We start from the raw sequence: 22,468 nt of genomic DNA, 5'->3' as shown, positions 1-22,468 counted from the left end.
CAGCTGAATAAATTAAAATTTGAAATAAATACTATCAGAAAGATGAGTCACACCATAATGGCTCTTAGAAAGATACTGAATAGAAAGCACACACCTCTATAAAACAAACAAAAGTGCTCAATTTACAGGATAAAATAAAACAGTTTCTGTGCACAGCTCCAAGCTAGGGCAAGGGAGAAGAAAGGAGAAAAGAAAAAAAGACATTTAATGCCACTGCACCAAGCCAGATTCTGATTGAGTAATAAACGTTTGTGGAGGACCTGCTAGATAAGGTGTTCTGTTCCGGGATCTTGCATGCTTCTGCAATGCTTTGCTACTCAATCTGTAGTCTGCAGAACAACATCACCCAGAATCTTGTAGTCCATAAATCTAAATCTGCATTTTAACAAGACCTCTTAAATGTTACGAACATTGTTCCTATGTGATTCAAAGTTGAAGAACACTCCTCTAATTCAAACAGGAGACCTTTCTAAACATATGTCATGACATGTTAAATTACTTCTGGGTATCAGTATTTTAACAAGGGGCCCAGACGGTTCTTATGGTTAGACAAGTTTGTCAAATATTGAACCTGATAAATATCTGCACAAAGGCAGATAAGCTGAAGATCAATAGTTTCCTTTCTAGTTACTTCGCAATTTATGACTTGTACTTAGGGAAATGTAAATATTTATTTAGCATATTGACACTTAAACTTCAGTTTTCAGTACATGACTTGTTCCTAAGTCAGAAAATTCAAAGCTTGTTTTTTTTTTTTTTTTTTTTAGCTGAGGAATGCTTTGCTCAAATGAAATATTCTCACCACTTAAAAAATGTCTCAGTCTTTTATATTTATTTATTTATTTATTTATTTTTATTGAAATGGAGTCTTGCTCTGTTGCCCAGGCTGGAGTGCTGTGGCACGATCTTGGCTCAGTGCAACCTCCACCTCTTAGGTTCAAGTGATTCTCCTGCCTCAGTCTCCTGAGTAGCTGGGACTACAGGTGTGTGCCACCACGCCTGGCTAATTTTTGTATTTTTTAGTAGAGACAGGGTTTTATCATGTTTGCTAGGCTGGTCTTGAGCTCCTGACTTCAAATGGTCCACCTATCTTGGCCGCCCGAAGTGCTGAGATTACAGGAGTGAGCCACCATGCCTAACCTCAATCTTTTAAAATACCTTAAAATCTTTTTTTGATCTTAAAATGTGATTTAAAAATCTACGAATGTATTCTTATTTAAAGCATGTAATCATTCACTATATAAATCACACCCAATCATTAATTGTATCAAGGACCATTATCAGGCCAGGATCAAGCCTGTAATCCCAGCACTTTGGGAAACTCAGGTGGGCGGGATCACCTGAGGCCAGGAGTTTGAGACCAGCCTGGGCAACTTGGTGAAACCCCATCTCTATAAAAAATACAAAAAATGAGCTGGGCGTGGTGGCAGGTGCCTGTAGTCTCAGCTACTTGGGAGGCTGAGGCACAAGAATTGCTTGAACCTGGGAGGCAGAGATTGCAATGAGCCAAGATGGTGCCACTGCATTCCAGCCTGGGTGATAGAGCGAGATCCTGTCTCAAAAAACAAAAACAAGGCCGGGCATGGTGACTCATGCCTGTGATCGCAGCACTTTGGGAGACTGAGGCAGGCAGATCACCTCAGGTCAGGAGTTCGAGACTAGCCTGGCCAACATGGCAAAACCCCTTCTCTACTAAAAATACAAAAATTAGCTAGGTGTGGTGGTGCATGCCTGTAATTCTGTCTACTTGGGAGGCTGAGGCAGGAGAATCACCTGAACCTGGGAGGTGAAGTTGTCAGTGAGACAAGATTGCGCCACAGCACTCTAGCCTTGGAGACAGAGTGAGATTCCGTCTCAGAAAACAAAAACAAAAACAAAACAACAACAAAAAACCTCTATACACTGGGGTGTTTTTAAAAATAAATAAAGGTGTTTTATAAAATGTTGTACTGCTTCCATTAACTAATGGCTAGCATTTGAAAGTGTAAATCTTTCTGCAGAATGTAAAGATCATTAAATATTCATTTATAAGAAGACACAAAATAAAATGTTATCCAAAAAAATTACCAGATTTGTTTATTAAAGTTGCCCTCATGTAATGACTCAACTAGTTATACAGAAGATGACAAAAAAATGAGAAGTTGCAGAAATGTTAATTAAGGTTTTTCTTTATTTCAACAGCAGCAGAAGCTAAACTTAAAATGTCCTAAAACCGAAAAAATATTTTTAGTAACTTATCCAATGACCCCATGATAGCCTTTCCCACAGTGAAGCATTTTATTTTACAGCATTTTAAGGGCCAGACATATAACTATTAATAAAAAAGAATTTTATTTGTCTTGAAACACATAAAATATTGTAGCTGACATTGTACATTGGTTCAAGGACTTACAAAGTATTGAAAAAAGTCTAATTTCTAAAAATTGGTTTTCAAAAGGGGCAGCAGCCCTCAGGGCAGGAAATAATGACATTGTAAGGCATTTTTCAAATGCTTTTCTTCCCAGAAAATTTGGCATTTCCAGATTAAAGATTCATAGTTTCAACTGCGTGTGAATGATCCCAAGGACATTTTGTAATTTCACTGACACAGGGTCTGAAGAGAGCTGCGTGAGGGTGTCTGATGAGTAAAACAATGAACAGGGTGGTAAATGATCTTGGTAGATGATTTGACATGCCTCTGTCAATGAGGCTTGATGGCTCTCTTTTCTCTTATTCAGTGGTAATCATTTAGAATGTTTTCAGACTGTCTGATGCATGCTGCTCGGCTAATATAACTTACTTTGCCATCACTGTGGTAGGGCTAGGCTAAATCAAGTGAAATGATACCTTCAGTCTTCATAGCAAATAACAACTAATGTGAGGATTAAACTCTTGAAAAATGGAATAACACGACACCGCTTTCTAAGTAGATTGTATTTCTGTTGCCCAATTTAAACATCATGCAAGCATTTAGTTTTGTCCTTTAGACTCTCCATCTTAATGAGTCCGGCAAGATCTGAGATGAGGCTTGAATGTGCTAAGCAGCATGGTAAAGCTTTGGAGTGGTGGTGAGATGTATGACAGCATTCTGTATCACACCTATGGATACACAGCTACTGTTGATTATGTTGAGATCTTACAGACCCACTACTTCGCTTTCAGCTTCTCCAGAGGCAGTCTCACCTTTTCTGTTCCCATTCCAAGCAAAAGACGTATGTCCAGGAAGAACAAAGAAAGTGGATTCTTTAAAGAAGTTGAAAATGGGACTGCTCTCTCTGAAGAAAACTTGCTTGGTCAGCAGGAAAAAGAACTGCATGTAACTCCCTATTTTTTATTTTCACGTAAAAAAAAGCCTAAGTTTTTTGTGTAAACAATGGAAGCAAACATGGAGAAAAACGTAGGCAAATATAACTTTGACCATATATAGTTGTCTGAAGAGAACAATTTAGAGAACAGTGGGATAAAAATCTGGATAATTAATTGACTCTGAAAGTAAAGATACACATTAATAATTTTTTCAGTTAAGTAATTTTAAAAATTACTGACTGACCTAGGAGCATGCATTTTAAGATACAGCTCAAATTTCTTTTTCATAATAATTAACTTCATACTTCTCATAGCTTCCTCAGATTTTACTTCATTTAGTGAACTAACATTTCTTCATTATCAAAAACATTGCATAATTGTCCATGTGTTTTCTTTAGGAAGTTAATTGTCTAGCATCCTGATTGCAGAAAATTAGCGGGTCAGGGACATGTAATTTCTATGTGCCAAGATTTAAACTACTATTGTTTCAATTTTATTGTCAAATATGAGGAGCTATATTGGATGTAGAAGTCAGTAAGTCACTCCTTCGATAAGGACACTGTGGTTTCCTCATCCTAAACCATTTTAAATTTCAATCTCAAGTTTAGGATTTGAGACTGACTAAAGTATTCTCTGTCACAATGCTTACATTTATATCAGGATGCAAATTTTATTAACTCTATATTTTTAAAGATATTTATTATAACATATTGGCTCACATGATTATGGAGGCTAAGAAATCACAGAATCTGCTGTCTGCAATCTGGACATGCAGGAAGGCCTGAAAGCGAGAGGATCAATGGTGTAGATTCCAGGCTAAATCCCCAGGCCTGAGAACCAGAAGCATCAAAGGCAGAAGAAGATAGATGTCCCAGCCCAAGTAGTCCAGCAGAGAGCAGTTGAACCCAGCATTCTTCTGTCTTTTTGCTCTATTCAAGCCCTCAGTGGATTGAATGATGCCCATCCATGTTGGAGTGTGCCATCTGCTTTACTCAGTTCATCCATTCCAATACTTATCTCTCCTGGAAACATCCTCACAGGCACTCCCAGAAATAATATTTAATGAGGTATTTGAGCATCCATGGCCAAGTCAAGTTGACACATAAAATTAACTATGACATGTATGTTTCATAAATTGTGTTTATTCATTTGATACTTCTTGTGACATTTTCATGCAAACATATTTTTTCTTGCATTTACAAAACTTTTTATTCCTGTTTTCTGTTTTTCTGTCTCTTTTTTTTTTCATTTTTCTTTAGTAACTCTTTGTTATACCTTAGTCAGGCAGGAATCATTACCATGAGGCTCTCCTACTCCATTTCCCTAAGGTTGTTAAATCTGGAGGTCCCCACTCGGAGGGTAATAGGGTGACATAGTTTGGATCTGTGTTTCCACCCAAATCATATGTCCCCACTCATATTGAAATGTAATCCCCAATGTTGGAGATAGGGTCTGGTGGGAGGTGATTGGGTCATGGGGGTGGATTTCTCATGAAGAGTTTAGCACCATCCCCCTTGGTACTGTCCTTGAGATAGTCAGTGAGTTCTCATGAGATCTGGTCATTTAAAAGTGTGTAGCACCTTCTTTGCACTCATTTGCACCTGCTCTCGCCACGTGACATGTAAGCTTCTGCTTCACCTTCTGCCATGATTGTAAAAGCTTCTCAGGGCCTCCCTAGAAGCAGATGACAGTGCCCTACTTCCTGCACAATCTGCAGAAACGTGAGCCCATTAAACTTCTTTTCTTTATGAATTATCCAGTGTCAATTCTTTATAGCAATATAAGAATAGCCTAATAGGGAGAAAAACAGCTTGTTATATATAAGACAATGGAAGAATACATCCTGTGGGTTGTCACTACTTTAAAACTCAAGTCTACTGCTCATAGAAGTATTGATGTTGCATTGACAAATGAAAGCAAATTTTATCTTGGCTTATGCTGTTTTCTAAGTGTCAGGGAAAACTTCCACATAAACCCATGTTTTTCAGCAGATGTGACCAACATATGATTGTCTATGTAGACTGACAATACCTTTGAGCCTTTTTTGGTCAGGTATCTCAAAATTGCAACACCTTGGGTAAAATAAATTGGCACAGTGAGAAACAGCTATGCTGCTTTGACACAGCTGTAATATTTATTGGCTGACTTCCATCAAATCCTTGTTTTCTTAGATTCTGATGAAAGTTTTAACTTAGATCATCTGACTTAGTTATTACTATAAAATAATACATTATTTTAAAATAATAATTCTGGGATAATACAGAAATCCAATTTATTCAAGAAATGAAGAAATGGAAATATAATTATTTTTAACTTTCATCGAGCATCTACTAGTCAGTAGGCACTCTATCAGGTACTAGAGGTACAAAGTGGCATTATTTATTATTCATCATCTCTTGAGGTTCATAATCTAGTTGGAGAGATTGGACAAATATTTATATCTATACCTCATAAATACAAAGTAGCATACACCAAAAGATAAATAACAAACAGAGAAGGGCTTAAAGTGAGAAATAATTGGAAATGATTGAGTTCTCAGGAAAGGTCTTCTAGAGGACACTAGAACTTGAATTCAACCCTGAAGGAAAAGTACACTTAAGATGTTAATTATAATAGGAAGTACCATTATTGGACCTATATGTGCCAAACTTACTACTTTAAAAGTATCCAACATTCTTAACAGTCCAAAGAAGTGGATGTTAGTATTGACATTTTACAGGTAAAAATACCAAGGCTAAGAGGAGCTAACAGTGTTATATATCACTTTTAAAATGGAAAATAAGACACATCTCCACACCTCAGAGATAATGTTTGTGAAAACACTGACACTGAAGCTTTGACTTCTGGCCAGGCACAGTGGCTCACGACTGTAATCCCAGCACTTTGGGAGGGCAAGGCAGGCAGATCATTTGAGGTCAGGAGTTCAAGACCAGCCTGGCCAACCTGGCGAAACCCCGTCTCTACTAAAAATACAAAAATTAGCCAAGCGTGGTGGTAGGCGCCTGTAGTCCCAGCTACTCAGGAGGCTGAAACAGAAGGATGACTTGAACCCAGGAGGCGAAGTTTGCAGTGAGGGAGATCATGCCACTGCACTCCAGCCTGAGTGACAAAGTGAGACTCTGTCTCAAACAACAACAAAAACAAAAATTTTGACTTCCCTCGAAGTTAAAAACCTTCCTCAACATGACATAAAGAAAGAAGGTGAAGTAACACTGGCCATTTTATCAAAACAGGATACGATTGATCTTATTTGGGGAGAGATACTTGATAATGCAGCCTTCCATAGAGTATAAAGGAAAAATGACTGAATTTATCTTTCTTTTTCCAATGTGGCATAATAATAAAAAAAAAAGAGCAGGTGATTCTAGTAGAGACCAATAATAACTAACATCTTTAAAAATCACCCACCCACACAGAGAAGCATCCAGGCATATCCAAAGGAGGGAAAGATTCATATAGTAGATAGAAAATATACATTGTTTCTTAGAACAATAGTATCTCAATCCTAGAGACTGAATTGGATGATAACAGAAGAGAATACTTAAGACAATAATCCTGGGCTAGAGTCTAGGATTTTAAGGAGATCAAATCAGTCCTTATCATCAAATCCTTCATCCCATCCCATCAGTGCCTACTTCTCTCTCATCATTTAATTTCCTCATCTTGTAGGAGCAGTCAACTTTGAAATTGCTAGGAATGTAAAGTGAATGAGCTTGATAAATAAATAATTCGTTTCAAGTCTCTCACACAAAGATCAGAGAAAAATTTGAAGAAATAGTCATCTGTATGCTTTTCCTTTCGAGTTTTCATTTTCCCTTTCTTTTTAAAATTGTTATATTGTTCAATTTTCATAATCAGAAGAAGAGGAGTAGACATATTTTTAAGAGAAGAGTTAGAAACCCTAGCTGTAATTGCAGGTTGGATTTTGGTTGTGGGTTATAGTACATAAGCTGGTTACACAACACACACATAGCTTTTATTCTCTAGTTGTTCTGCTTTGGCATTCCAAGTAGATGCTAAAGTACCTGAAGGAAGAAATGCATCGTCTGATTTTTCTGTTTCTCTCACAGAACCCAGAATTGCCCCAAGACTAATATTTTGAAGTGTCTTCAGGATTAGCCACTGCACTAGGTTTTAGGGATGTATTCAATACTTTCAGATCTGGTGATCAAATGAATTTGGGGGAAAAAACCTGGTAGGTTTTTGTTTATGTACAAAATGAATTTCAATGAGCCTTCAAATAAACTGAATTTCACATAGAAGCCACATCAGGGTCCAGATTGACTCTTGTCCTTAGAATTTTCTAAATAATGCTGAGTTAACAAAAGCACTAGATTGGAGGCCAGAATATAAATTTGCTATTAACTGAGAGATGAAGCTTATCTTCAGGTAAACAACGAGGGGTCCACAGCCCTGCAGTGGAGGAATAGCAGCATTCTCATTTCTGTGACCCAAAAGCTTGGGGACATCACTGAGATTGTGACTGAATTAAATAGTGCAAAGAACAACTGGCAGAAACACACTTTATGTACCAAACCATGGGCTAGTTCCATGTCTTTGTTTTAGCTCTTAATTTCATCAGCTTTATACTATTTAATCGCTAAGTCTATGCTACTTTAGTGACGAGATAAAACATTCTGGAAAAACAAAATGTTCTTCTATTTCTCTTCATATTGACGCAAAATTGTTCTCATATTATTGTTTTTTAGTCTATCTTGTTATGTAAAATGAAAACTGACAGAAAGTTAACAAAATGTTATAAAGATCCTTTCTGAGCCTCATCATTTATCTGACATTTTGTGCTGTCTCCCTCTATAAGCACAATTCTACCAGGGCACTTTGCATTTATAGCATTTATTTTTTTTACTGTGAGTATATTTCAAGCCATTGAGAAGGCAGTCATAATTGTATTTAATCTCATATTATGGCATTACTGCCTGTTCAACTAAGGAGATCCATTAGAGAAATAGATGCATATAATATAGCCTAATCAGAAATTGAACAAATAAAGGGGCTATAACACCAAAACAAGGTTAAAAATCACTATGGAAATTATTTTTTTTAAATGACAGTATTTCAAGGTGACCATTGTATGTAAGATTGTAAGAAAAATTGATGCTGATCAAAGCATGTTCTTGCTGGGGATCATGATTGATTTGGCTGCTCCAGAAACACGAATTTCATTTAAAGTTTCATGGCTCTTTGTATCTTTTCTGGGCTTACAGAAATCATTTATCTCTGCATGTATTCCTACATGTGTTATTCAGTTTATTTTAACAGTATCCATGTGCAATGGCCACATACACAGAAGTGCCAGCAGCAGATAGATTGCACATGTAATTGTGGTAATTACAAATCAAATCATCCTCTGAGTTAGAAGTAGTGAAGTATCCCAACACTTTGGGAGGCCGAGACGGGCAGATCACGAGGTCAGAAGATCGAGACCATCCTGGCTAACACGGTGAAACCCCGTTTCTACTAAAAAATACAAAAAACTAGCCGGGCGAGGTGGTGGGCGCCTGTAGTCCCAGCTGCTTGGGAGGCTGAGGCAGGAGAATGGCATAAACCCAGGAGGCGGAGCTTGCGGTGAGCTGAGATCGCGCCACTGCACTCAAGCCTGGGCGACAGAGCGAGACTCCGTCTCAAAAAAAAAAAAAAGTAGTGAAGTATGGTTACAAGAATACTACAGTGGACTCTGGTGACCCCTGAATTCTGGTTCCAACATTGTCACTGATGTCTTGTGGGATGGTAGGCCAAAGACAACTTGACCAAACCACAGATTAAAATAATTTAGTTAGAGAATAAAAAAATCAAATTTAATGACTTTAATAACTTAATCAAAAATAACATTTCCTTTAGCAATAACACAAAAATATTTAAATGTGCACTTGATTTCACAATTGAACATATTATATTGCAATTCTCTCCCACTTCTTTGTCACTGTACCTCATGGTTCTGCTTCATTGGTAACGGTATAGGCCCTTGGTTCTGCTCCCTTGGTTCTGCCTGGTTGGTAATGGTATATCTGATTCCTCCCTTGGTTCTGCTTCATTGGTAACGGTATAGGACCACCACTCTTGATGAAATGGAGCAGTGTATTATTAACTCATCTTCTAGTATTAAATAAGCTTGTGGTTCAGGATGTAACAATTAACTGACTTCTAATAAATTAAATATGAGAAAGTCATTTTAAAGTCCTGCATTCTCTTAACAGCCAATACTTTGTACAGTCAGATGGGAATAAAATGGTCCTAGATAATGACTTAAAACGTTTTTTGCAAAGAGTAATATTGTTATCTTCTCCCCTCATGGATTCTATGTTAGGAAACATTTTTGTCTACCTAATAGGTAACTAGGAAATAATGCCTTTTCCCATTTGTATTAACCAAAGGCATATGGAACTGTGAGTTCTGATTAGAACTCATATCAATTAGAGTTTCTGATCAATTAGAATTTCTGATTAATATGAGATACATGATCACCACACTGAAATGATAAAAGGTTGGTCCAAAGCTCAGAAACATAAAGTTTCAGTTGGCTGGCACAATCTTAATGCAGGCAAATAAGCAATTTCCATTAGGAACCATCAAGATAGGCTTCCTAAAATTCAGGGTCCCTGGATCCCTTTTGTTAGATGATATTCATGACATATTCATGTGACTATGACAATAAAGTAATGAAACTTATTTCCTCCCTTAAACATATGCACAGAAATATAGATTTAATATAGATTTACTTAACTATCTGCTATCGACTAAATGTTTATGTTGCCCCAAATTCATATGTTGAAGCCTTAATCCCCAATGTGATGATATTTGGAGGTGGGGCTTTTGGAAGGTAACTAGGAAATGAAGGAGAAACCATCATGAATGGGATTAGTACCTTTATAAGAAGAGACATGAGAGAGATGATCTCTCTTTCCACATATGAGACACAGCAAGGAGGCATCCATCTTCAAATCAGGAAGACAGCCCTCACTAGGAACCAAATTGGCCAGCACCTTGATCTTAGACTTTCCAGCCTCTAAAACTGTGAGAAATCAATTTCTGCCACCCAGTCTATGGTGTTTTTGGAATAGCAGCTCAAACTAAGACAACTATCTGCTGCAAATATTGAGGTAAGGTGCCTCTCCAACTGTATGGAAGTCAGTTGACATGTAGAGTGAAAAGAATATGGATTTTAGAGTTAGATAGATCCTACCAAGCATGAGTCATTTGTGCGGTTTTTTTTCTCTTAGTCTCAGATTATTCACTGATGAAATATGATTAACAACTTCCACTGGAAAAACACTGAACAGCCTTCATGCCATAAAAGGAGAGCATTGGGTACCAAAAGAAATCACAACATATTGAAAGCCAAAGAGCAAAGTGGAGACGTTTTTTAAATACACAAGTTGATTAAAATATTATTCCTCTGATTACACAAATAACACAAATAAATAAAAAATGTCCTAACAGAAAGTACAGTATATGAAATTCCGTGACAAATTATGTATAGCTAATAAATACATTTAGATGTCCAATGCCATGAGTAATCACAGAGGCAAATGAAAATAATAACATGCCATTTTCCTCTCGGAAAATTAGCAAAGACTTTAAGGAATATAGTTCTGGACATGAGTGAGAGATGGATTTTGTTATTTGGTCAAATACTACTCATTTTATGTATCAAACACTCTTTTTTTTTTTTTTGAGACGGTGTCTCGCTCTGTCTCCCAGGCTGGAGTGCAGTGGCCCCATCTCGGCTCACTGCAAGCTCCGCCTGCTGGGTTCACACCATTCTCCTGCCTCAGCCTCCCGAGTAGCTGGGACTATAGGTGCCCGCCACCACGCCTGGCTAATTTTTTGTATTTTTAGTAGGGACGGGGTTTCACCGTGTTAGCCAGGATGGTCTCGATCTTCTGACCTCGTGATCCACCTGCCTCAGCCTCTGAAAGTGCTGGGATTACAGGCGTGAGCCACGGCTCCAGGCCCCAAACAATCTTTTAAGAAATAGGTATAAAATAAATAATAATACCATGGACTCGCTGTACTCATGAAATTCACATTCTGGTGTGTGTGTGTGTGTGTGTGTGTGTGTGTGTGTGTGTGTGTGTGTGCCTATCCTATGTTTGGTGATTAGGCGGGAGTCAAGCAATATTCAGGTAAACAAAACAAGAAATTATAAATTGAACTAAGTACCACGAAGGAAATGAACAAGGGACACTGCTAAGAAGTAATGGTAGGGGAGTAAATGGGCTTCCCTTTAAATAGGGAAGTCAAATAGGGCCACACCGAACAGGGGATAATTAAGCTAAAATTGGAGAAGTGAGGGGTATTTTTTGTTTGTATGTTTTTGAGATGGAGTCTCGCTGTGTCACCCAAGCTTAAGTGCAGTGGCATGATATTGGCTAGTTGCAACCTCTGCTTCCCAGGTTCAAGCGATTCTCCTGACTCAGCCTCCAGAGTATCTGGGATTACAGGTGCTTGCCACCATGCCAGTCTAATTTTTGTGTTTTTACTAGAGACAGAGTTTCGCCATGTTGGCCAGGCTGGTCTCGAACTCGTGACCTCAGATGATCCACCCGCCTCGGCCTCCCAAAGTGCTGGAATTACAGGCGTGAGCCATTGTGGCAGGCCAAGAAGTATTTTTAGTAAGAGTCCAAAGAGTTGTCCAGGCAGAAGACACACCAGGACAAAAAGAACTGCCAGAAATGCGGATGAAGCAGGAGCCTGATGGTCAAAGGATAGTGTAGCAAGGTGGCAACAAGCCAGGTAGGAAGAGGCCACGTCATTCAGGGACTTACATATCATAGTAAGGGATTTGAATTTTATTCTTAGTGAAGTCAAATCAGATATAAACTCTCAAATGAATAAGAAATCAAATATTTATGGTGCATATAGAATATAACACAATTTACCAATCAAATAAAACTAAAACACTTAAGATACAAATTGTCAACATTGTTTTAACGTGGCAGATGATCTTTGCTGACTCTACACTGCATTTGGTGGGTTTATTTAGTACTGACTGTGACAGTACAGGTTCTTTTCAGTTTTATGTAGTTATGTTGACATTAATCTTCTTACTTTAAAACTATCCTTTACTTAGCTTGTCATTTACATGATACTTGGCTTGAATCCACTACTCTCTTATTATTCTCTATATATTAAATGGTTAGAATAACTAAAGTAGTATAGTACTGCTTGGTGTCAGTGAAATAACAAGCATAAAAGCAAATGGCAACATTTGTCACCCTGATTATGTAGAATATATACAGTTTGAACAATATACATTGTATCAAATAGAAACATAACATTTAACAATTTATATAGAGAATGCTTAGGCTCCTGAGTATATGTCCATGGACCACAGATGGGAAGCACTGATCTAAGACATAGTATTATGGATTGTTCCTTCAGAAGGGCTTATAATCATCAGAATTTTGTAGTTGAGAATTCCACTAAGCAGACACAAACAGATTTTTTACAAAAATCGTAAACCTTGAGGAGGAATTCCTATTGGGTTTTCTTTTTCTTTCTTTCTTTCTTTTTTGAAATGGAGTCACGCTCTGTCTCCAGGCTGGAGTACAGTGGCATAATCTCTGCTCACTGCAACCTCTGCCTCCTGGGTTCAAGGGATTCTCCTGCCTCAATCTCCCAAGTAGCTGGGACTACAGGTGCACACCACCACACCCAGGTAATTTTTGTATTTTTAATAGAGATGGGGTTTCACCATGTTGGCCAAGATGGTCTCCATCTCCTGACCTTGTGATCTGCCCTCCTCGGCCTCCCGAAGTGCTGGGATTACAGGCGTGAGCCACTGTGCCTGGCCTCCTATTGGATTTTCTTGTCACTCTGGCTAAACCTTCTAAATTAAGTCCAAAAGCCTCCTTTCATGCCCTAAATTAAAGCAGAATTTAGTTAAACAAATACCAAATCCCCATCTGGGCACCAAAATAATCCTGACAATTCTTCTGCTTCATATTGAAATAAAATGCTAGACCATTTCTGTGTTTAAGAGGCATGACCTATAGTTAGGATTCAATGAAATGATGAGATGCAATTTATACTCTAACAAATTTTAATTAATTTTTAATTAAACATAGAAAACTGAATGTTCAGGCAAAATACAAAATTATAGTCAGCAAGAAGAACAAGATGTGCAATCAATCTTACTTTTTAATCAACTCTGTAGACTGTGTCCCAGCCAGACCAGCCATGTGAGCCAGTCTAATGAAATTTACCTATGAAATATGGTATAGTTCATATGAAGAAACATTTTTTAATATACAGTGAATTCTCAGTTATTTGTCTATAGGATGTCTACTCCATATGTTGTGGATAGCAAATTTGTCATTCTTGGTTGTGTTTAAGCAAACTATCAGTAGATTTTGTAAGCTGAAAGAATGCAAACTCATTTTATCATTAGCCTAATCTATCCATGCTATGCACATCCTATGAACAGGTATATGTCATAGAGAAAGAGGTAGGGCTTTTATCTCTATCACCACTACTGTTGATTGTGATTCAGTCATCTTTTCCTCAAATATTTATTGTTTTCCATCTGAGTTAGTCAGTAGTACAGCTGACAATTAAAATATGGCTTTTCCTTTTGGTCACCTATAGTTGGCTATGGGGAGATGACTAATTTTGAGCAGTGATTCGTAAGCGGAAGTGTCTTGCGCATGTCTAAGCTGGAGTATTTAACTTCTGCCTAAAACTCTGGGGAGTCATTTAACTACTAGTTAAATCTCTGAATAGTTTTCTCTCTTCTGTCATAGTGACTGGCAACATTTGAGATAATGTCTGTACCACTGGCCCATGTTTCTGAATGACTGTGGCAAGATAGGAAGCATTCCCAGTCAACCTGATGGGCATGTAGAATGACCTAAAAAAAAAAAAAAAAAAAAAAAAAAAAAAAAAAAAAAAAACACCAAAAACCCTGCATTGCTTTAAGCCACTAAAATGTTAAGGTTCTTTGTTTCCATATCATTACCCAAGCTATTTTTGCTGAAATATACCATAAACAACAATTTGTGCTAGGTGCTAGGGGATGCATCAGTGAACAAGACAGAAATAGTCACAGACTATATGTAACATATTTTAGTGGGGATACTTAGTATTTCTCACTAGAATGGAAGATACATGAAGGTAGGAGTTTTGGTGTATTTTGTTCATGGCTATATTTTGGGACTAGAAAAGTACCCAGTCTAAAATAGGTGCTCATCTACAAGTATCTGTTGAATAAATGAATAAGAAACAGAATAAGCTAATTAAAATATTGGTACTTTGCACAATGGAAATGTATAGAGTATGATGAAAGCCTGTCACGATGCAAGGTGCCCCAGTTGGAGGAGTTGGAGACTATGTCTTTGTCAGAGAGTAGCTTTTGGGGAGTAGGAATGAACTAGGTAAGGATGGCAGTGGAGGAAAGGAGAGCATGTTCTAGGCCAATGGAATGGCATGCAGAGCCACTGACATGGGAATGACACCGGCATGAAGAAGAAATGATGGTGAGATAGACTAAAGGCAGGGAACAACAGGCACAGCGGTACAAGGTGCAGCAGGTGAGGCTGCTGGGGTTTCATCACAAAGGGTTTTGCAGGTCTTGTATAGGACTTCAGGCTTTAGCCTAAGAAAATGGGGCACATTGGTGCAGTGGCTCATGCCTGTAATCTCAGCGCTTTGGGAGGCCAAGGTGGTTGGATCACCTGAGGTCAGGAGTTCGAGACCAGCCATAGCCAACATGGTAAAACCCTGTGTTTACTAAAAATACAAAATTAGCTAGGCATGGTGGTTCATGTCTGTAATCCCAGCTACTTGGGAGTCTGAGGCAGAAGAATTGCTTGAACCTGGCCAATTCTTTTTTTTTTTTTTTTTTTTTTTGAGACAGAGTCTCACTCTGTCACTCAGGGTGGAGTGCAGTGGTGCAATCTGGGCTCACTGCAACCTCTGCCTCCTGGGTTCAAGTGATTCTCCTGCCTCAGCCTCCTGAGTAACTGGGATTACAGGTGCACGCCACCACACCCATCTAATTTTTGTATTTTTAGTAGAGATGAGGTTTTGCCATGTTGGCCAGGTTGGTCTCGAACCCCTGACCACAAGTGATCCTCCTGTCTCGGCCTCCCAAAGTGCTGGGATTACAGGTGAGAGCCACCATGCCCAGCCAAAGGTCTTTTGGTTCTGAATATAGTACAAACAAATATTTCTGAACCACTTCTTACCTCTAAATAAGTGGTTGGTATGAAAGCTAAGCAATATGGTTTTCTATGATACAAGATACAAAAAATAAGTGATAATCTTTATACATGAAACAAAATTATTCATTATTTAACTATTATAAGTCAAGTACTATAGGTGCAGTGGTGAATGAAAACAGAAATGGCCCCTGCCTCCAAAGTGCTTCTAGATTAGTGGGACAAAGTCTGGATTTATGAGAAACAAGATTGTATTATGTGAGGCCCTTGGTACGGCATGCTAGTAGTGGGCTTCAGAGCTGGACTGCCTGGATTTAACTCCTAGCTACAACATTTTCTTTCTTACTTTACCTGGGGCAAGTTATTTAGCTTTTCTGTGCCTCGTTTTCCTTATGTGTGACAGAGCAATACCACTAGTACATACCTCTTAGCGTTTTTGTGAGAACTACGTATGTTAATACATGTCAAAACTCAGAATAGTGCCTTGGCAGGACAATTTTATTGTGAGTAAGTATTATTTTCTACAAAGGGAATTTGGAATGGAGTAATGCTCAAAGTACCCCGGTGAAATATGCAATAGGAAATCAAAGCTTCTTTTTTCTTACTTGCATTTAAATGAAACACTTCATATTTAGTATTATGAGATCATCGAGAGGGGATAACTTGGAAGTCATTGGGGCCAATTTGGAAATCCTCTCTGACCACCTTCGTGACAGGTGTTCATTCAGCCTTTTTGTTAATATTTGGAGAAATGTGGGGTTTACCGCTGAACAATCCAATTCATTCCATTGTGGAGCAGCTCTGATGTTTAAAGAGCTCTTCTAGTGTTGAGGCACGCTCTAAAGAGAAAAACTACTAAGAAAACTGGGTTTTTATTCTGAATTAAAACACTCGTGGTACAATGATTTGATATGCCACAAATATGACAACCATCAAGTTGTACATAGTTACTTTCATTATGTGCATTATGTTGAAAATATTTAATTCACAAGTATTCATTGAAGATCTACTTGAATCAGGCACAAAATTAAAAAAAAAAAAGAGTTTCTGTAAAATATTACATTCATACAGTGTTAAAACCGAACAGATATTCCAGGGATTTAGCTAAATTTACCAAATGCCTACTTACGCATTTAGGCAAGTGAAGTTTCACTGGGTTCTCAAAACACTCTATGGTAGGCATTATTGTTCCTATAGTAAAAATGAACTTCCTACAAGCCAAGATTCAGAGAGTTTTTTTTTTTTTTTTTTTTTGGAAAAAATATAGCTATAGCTAGCATATAAATAGTAGCCCTGGAATTGGAACACGTCCGTTTTCTCCACTGAGGGTCAAAGACGAAACATAACGAGAGAAAGTAAAAATGCACATGGGAACAAGACTTGACTTCAGGGTGCCAAAAAACTATGATTTTAAAACACTAAACCAAAACCAAAATTGGTGGGGAGTTATATTAAGAGATTGTTTCTGAACATTTAAACAATATTGTGCTGCTGTGAACAACCGCTTTCACCAACACAATGAGCAGCCTATTTATGTGCTCCTAATGATGTTGTTAGCATTTGAAGTGGCTCCCATTCACCTAAATCAGACCCATCAGGACCACTTTAGATTTCTCCTTTTCTTTCTCATATTTATCTTCACATTAAAGATGGGAGCAGCACTGTGTTGGGAGCAACAATTAACCCTTGCCTCGCCTGATGCTCCTGTTTTGTGGATACTGGTTTTGACTTGGGGTTTATTCCTTTGACTCTTAAGTTATTCAGGGTAACTACGAACTGGGGTGGGGTCAAGGCAGATGGTAATCCATTGCTATAATAATGCATATCCCCAACTTCCATAAGGCCTACCTTAAAAAGATTTAAGTCCTTCAGCAGGTATGGTTTTGGTGATATTAGTCAAAGTATTCAGAGACTTATTTATGCATTTAGCTATATCTCCCTACACCCAACCACATAGAACGGATAGAATGTAAGATCCACAAAGGCTGAAACTTTTTCTGTTTTCTTCCTAGTCCCTAAAATACTAGGTGCTCAGTAACGGTTGGTTGATAGATACATGAACCAGGACATGTATTGTCCCACAAACCCTACGCCTTGTGGGACATTGAGACTTCCAAGGGCCAGCACTGAGGGTTGTGGATGTCCATATTCTCACTTAGTTGGAGGTAAAATGAACCTGTGAAATCTAGTTGCAGGCAAGTGTGGCTGGCTTGGAGAAGAGTGAATAACTGAAGCCCATTCAAGACAATCAAACTGAAGTAAGTCTTCATTCTCTCTGTCAGTCCAAAGTAGGGGCTTTTCAATCAGAAAGATCTGAATCTGAATCTAACTTTTTGGTTGTACTGTCTATAAAATGGGTTACTGATATTAATCTTTTAGGGTTATTGTAAGGAGTCAGCAATATATGTGAAAGCATATTTCGCAGTGACAGGCACATAGTTGTTTCTTAATAATGAAAGCTTATTTCTGTTCTTCATTTGCATAAATAAAGCACAGTTGTTAGAAATATAAATATTATCTGTTACTTAGATCTTGGTGGCTAAGGAAAGCAAATATAATTAGAAATAAATGTAATCTTTGGGTTATAAATTTTTATGATATGCCAGTGGCTAAAATATTATATGATTTCAATGTATTATAGGAACTTTCTATTGAGGACAATTATTGAATGTTCTTACAATTTAGTGATGCATTATAAGAAAAGAAAAAAATCCAACTCATGCTAAAGCTAAGCTTCTGGGTGTCAAAAAATGGTGAAGTACCCTAAGATTGACTTAATTATATCAGCCATAAAACTTAGCCACTTCCTGAGAGAGCAGTTTCTAAAAATACTTTGTCTGTGATATGTGTGGTCTTTCTACAATTCCATTTTCTTTTGTTAGACTTCCCATGGGAAGGCAAAAGATTAAGTCCATTTTTATTGTAAATGCTCAAAGGGAAAGACTATATTAAGAGGAGTAAATGGCCTAATAAAAATGCTTCCTTGACTTCCATTTTATTTTCTTCCTCTATAGAATAATAAAAGTCCATACGGTGTTGAAGAGCGAGCCTATGTTAGATGAAAAACTTAATAGAGAATGAACCTGTAGGTACCTGATCTGGCTCCATGAATTGCTGTTGCTAGATTCCTTGTTCAATAAAGAATTCCCTTTTGATTTTTTCTAAACATACATTAATATCACATCAAGGTAAGAATAATATTTTGGATTCACATATTTTATAGTTAATTCTTTACTATAAAAAGAGGGCTGAGTTAGAGCAATTTTTTTCCAATAACTCCAGATTTTTTTGTAATTTAGTAACATTTAAGGCTATAGTATTTCTTAAGAAATTTATGTTATTATCAGTTAATTATGCATACTTAATAATTATTTTCCAACATTTAAAGGAAAATGTTTTATTATATTTAAAGACACAAGTACAATTCAATTGAGTTCAGCACCTGTCACTATACCTTAATTTTCACATGCAAACACAAATATATATGCCCAAATATGTTCATTTACATATCTGAACCTATGTATTTCTGAACAAATTCACACACATCTTCACAACACACATCACATATATTCAGATTTATTTCTATGAGAACACATTCAGAGTCACTCTGTGAATAAAAAGCAATAAAGGAAATTAACTTCTATGGAATATGGGATCTTCTAAAAATGGTGTACTACACACACAGATGTATGCATGTGCACACTGGTGATCTGTGTTCACAGTGGTAAATGCATTCATCAGAAATTAGACACCTGCTTTCATTTATAACCTCAGTAATTCCAAAGGCCTGATTATTTGGAAACAACCATACACTTTGTCTGTGGTTCACTGCTTAATCAATCTTTTCTGGCACACCAGAATATCCCATTTTGCAATACAAGAGTTTCCATCATCAGTGTGTGTGTGTGATCTTTAATTGTCCAGTGCTGTCATATATTAAGGAACAATAAACTGAAATAGGTTGCTGTCTCCTCAAAAGCAATAATAATTCAAATTTGAGCAGCTTCAATTTAGGCCAGGTAATGGTGACTATTCCTTTCTTTTCTTATGCTGTAGTCTAGTAGTTTTGCAAATTTTACTACATTAAGTCATCAGCAATAAGAAAATAAAATTAAGATATAGGACATAAAAACAGCCAATATAAGAGATCAATGATTCTAATACAAGAAGGAGGCTATAGAGATTTTTATTTTATCATTAATATTAGAATTAGAAGAATGGAGGCTTTGGGGATAAAGAAGAATCTCTGTGAACTCTCTTATATTTTGATTTCTGTCTGTGATCTGATTAAGACATATTAATAACATCCCAGTCCTAAACAACAGCAGCAGGAAGAACCACAAAATCCTTGCTCTGTTTCTTCCTGCTCTTCAAGCCATCATCCCTTCACCCTTCCTCTTTCCAAGGGCCAACTTACTGAAATATTTAAACTCGATTGCCTACATTTCCTGCAGTTTCCAGACACTTCTTATCCTACATCTGTTCCTGCTCTTCTGCTTCAACTACTCTAGCAAAGGAAAATAATGTCTTCCCGTTTTCCACAACTATTTGCCTCATTTCATTGTTTATCCCATTGTGATACTCAGTGATATTTCACATTGGTGACCGATTCTTTCTCCTTAAAATATTTTCCTTCCTAGGTTTGTTGCATATTGCTCTCATTCATTCTCTGTTCTGATCTCTCTTCCTCTGTCCCTTTTGCTGAGTGTTTTTCTTTGCTGCCTTTTTAAATGGTAGTGTTACCAGAGTTCTCATCTGTTCTATTAGGTGTGATTTCTTCCACTCCTGTGGTGTCTTCAGTTGATAAGCAGAGTTTGGGTTGGAGTCTATCTCAAATAAATCTAACAGGAACATAGACAAGCCCTGTAGTTACTTCCCTAGGCACCTAAATATATAGTTTGGATAAATATACTCTATAGATGGAAGAACCTTACATTGACTACCTGATTATGAAGTAGCAGCCATTATATTTGGAGAGGCCAGGTAAAATCTCCTTAATCTACATCCCCACCTTGTTCCATTCCAGCAAAGATGGTAATCAGAAATCGTACTTCACGGCGAAAGGAATTTCAGAGGTTAACACAACTATGAAAATACTTAAGAGTTGCATAAGTTATTAGTCCCCTTATAACACTAATTAATTCTTGTTCAGCTTATGAATAAACCCAATAGATCAGGGCATATGACAATGAACTCTAAAAAGTAACTAAACGATCATCCAAACTACAAGTTGAAGGTAGTATCTTTTCAAGAAAGGATCAACTCAGCCTCTGACACTTGGTATACTGCTGCTTCGTACTACTGGTTTGGTGGATGTGATCCCTCAGTCCCTCTCAGTAAGAGAAATTAAAAAGCAGATGACTTACACAGATGGAGAATAATATACATTTGTTGCTTTATCTCAGAGCTATGTTAAGTCTCCTGCTCTCTGTCACTATATAGTCATCAGGACTTTCATCATTTTAATATTCTGAAACACATCCTATTGGCTCACTATGTTGGCTATGGTTTGAATGTTTGTGCCCTCTGAAACTCATGTTGAAACATAATCTCCAATGTAACAGTGTTGGGAGGTGGGACTTTTAAGAGATGATTGGGCCATAAGGGCTCTGGCCTTATGAATGGATTCGTCCATTCATGGCTTAATACATTAATGAATTAATAGATCTTTGGGTTATCACAAGAGTTGGTTGGTTGTCACAAGAGTGGTTCCGTTATAAAAAGCCAGATTGGCCCTCTTTCTTGAGCCCCCTTGCCATGTGATGCCCTGCATAGCCTCTGGGCTCTGCAGAGTCCCCCTTTACCAGCAAGAAGGCCTTCACAAGATGGGCTCTCTTGATATTGGACTTCCTAGCTCCCAAATTGTAAGAAATATATTTCTTTTCTTCATATATTACCCAGTCCCAGGTATTCAGTCATAGCAACAGAAAACTGACTAAGACAGTGACATAAATGGTACTTGACATGATTAGGAAGAACTGGCTAGGTTTTAGCCATCCTGGCAAGTTACCTATATGTTGCAGAAGACAAACTTAAACAGAAGACTCTCAGCAAAAAAAGTCCTAGTGTACTAGAGCAAGGCCATTCCTCCTATAACAGAGAATTATGGAACATTTGAAAGATAATTCCTGACCTGACATGATACTGAATTCTGGTAGAGGCTGCATGCACAATCTTGGAACACAAATTGACTACGGGACTGAGCTGGATATTATCAAACCTACTATGTCATAAAGGTGAGCAGGAAGAGCAATGATCCATTATGAATGTACTATTCAATATTGGGCCTGAGAAGTTCCAGAAGACATAGTAAATTATACAAATAGGTGGGAAAACTCCTAAGGTTTCTGTGAGGTACCAGTCCCTTACCCACCACTCATAGCTATGGCATCATTAGCTTCCCTGTGACTAAATGACAAAGGAATCAGAAATTCGAGCTTGATTCACAGATATGTTGGTGTGATTCTTTTTATGTTAGTTTTACTGGATAATCATTACACTATAGGTTCATCCAGGGATGGCTCTAAGGAAACATGGTGAAGGCAGATCTTCAAAGATAACAATAGGGAGTTCACTTTGCATGCAAGGAAAAGTGATCTGAGTTTTGGGCTTCTGGGAGGTTAATGGTTTGGCTAGTTGGTTAAGACTCCAAAGAAAGACAATTAGAAATAAACAAAAAAATCATAGAAAGATACATGCAATTGGATCTATGAAATGACCACAAAGTGTGTATATGTGTCTCATTTTAATGCCCATCAGCGAGCATCTACCTCAGAAGAGGCACTCAGTAACCAGGTATATAGGATTTGTCCTGTGGATGTCAGTAAGCCTCTTCCTTTAACAACCCCAGTGCTAGCAGGATGGGGCCACGAACAGAGTTACTACAATAATAGGGAGATATCTATGCAGGTTCCACAGCAGGGCTCCCCTTCTTTTTCCTTCTTCTTCTTTTTATTTATTTATTTATTTATTTATTTATTTATTTATTTATTTATTTATTTATT

General features: G+C 37.5%; 1 protein-coding gene across 2 annotated transcripts in view; it reads right to left on the bottom strand.

The window, feature by feature from the left end:
• PTPRO (protein tyrosine phosphatase receptor type O) overlaps nucleotides 1-22,468 on the bottom strand; it is a 271,807-nt gene that overhangs the window by 181,445 nt on the left and 67,894 nt on the right. The gene's annotated exons all lie outside the window — the stretch shown is intronic.

This window comes from Piliocolobus tephrosceles, chromosome 10 (genome assembly GCF_002776525.5).
Source record: "Piliocolobus tephrosceles isolate RC106 chromosome 10, ASM277652v3, whole genome shotgun sequence".
NCBI classification, from domain to species: domain Eukaryota; kingdom Metazoa; phylum Chordata; class Mammalia; order Primates; family Cercopithecidae; genus Piliocolobus; species Piliocolobus tephrosceles.
Note: the sequence above shows the minus strand (reverse complement) of the source record. Positions and strands in the feature narration are given on the sequence as shown.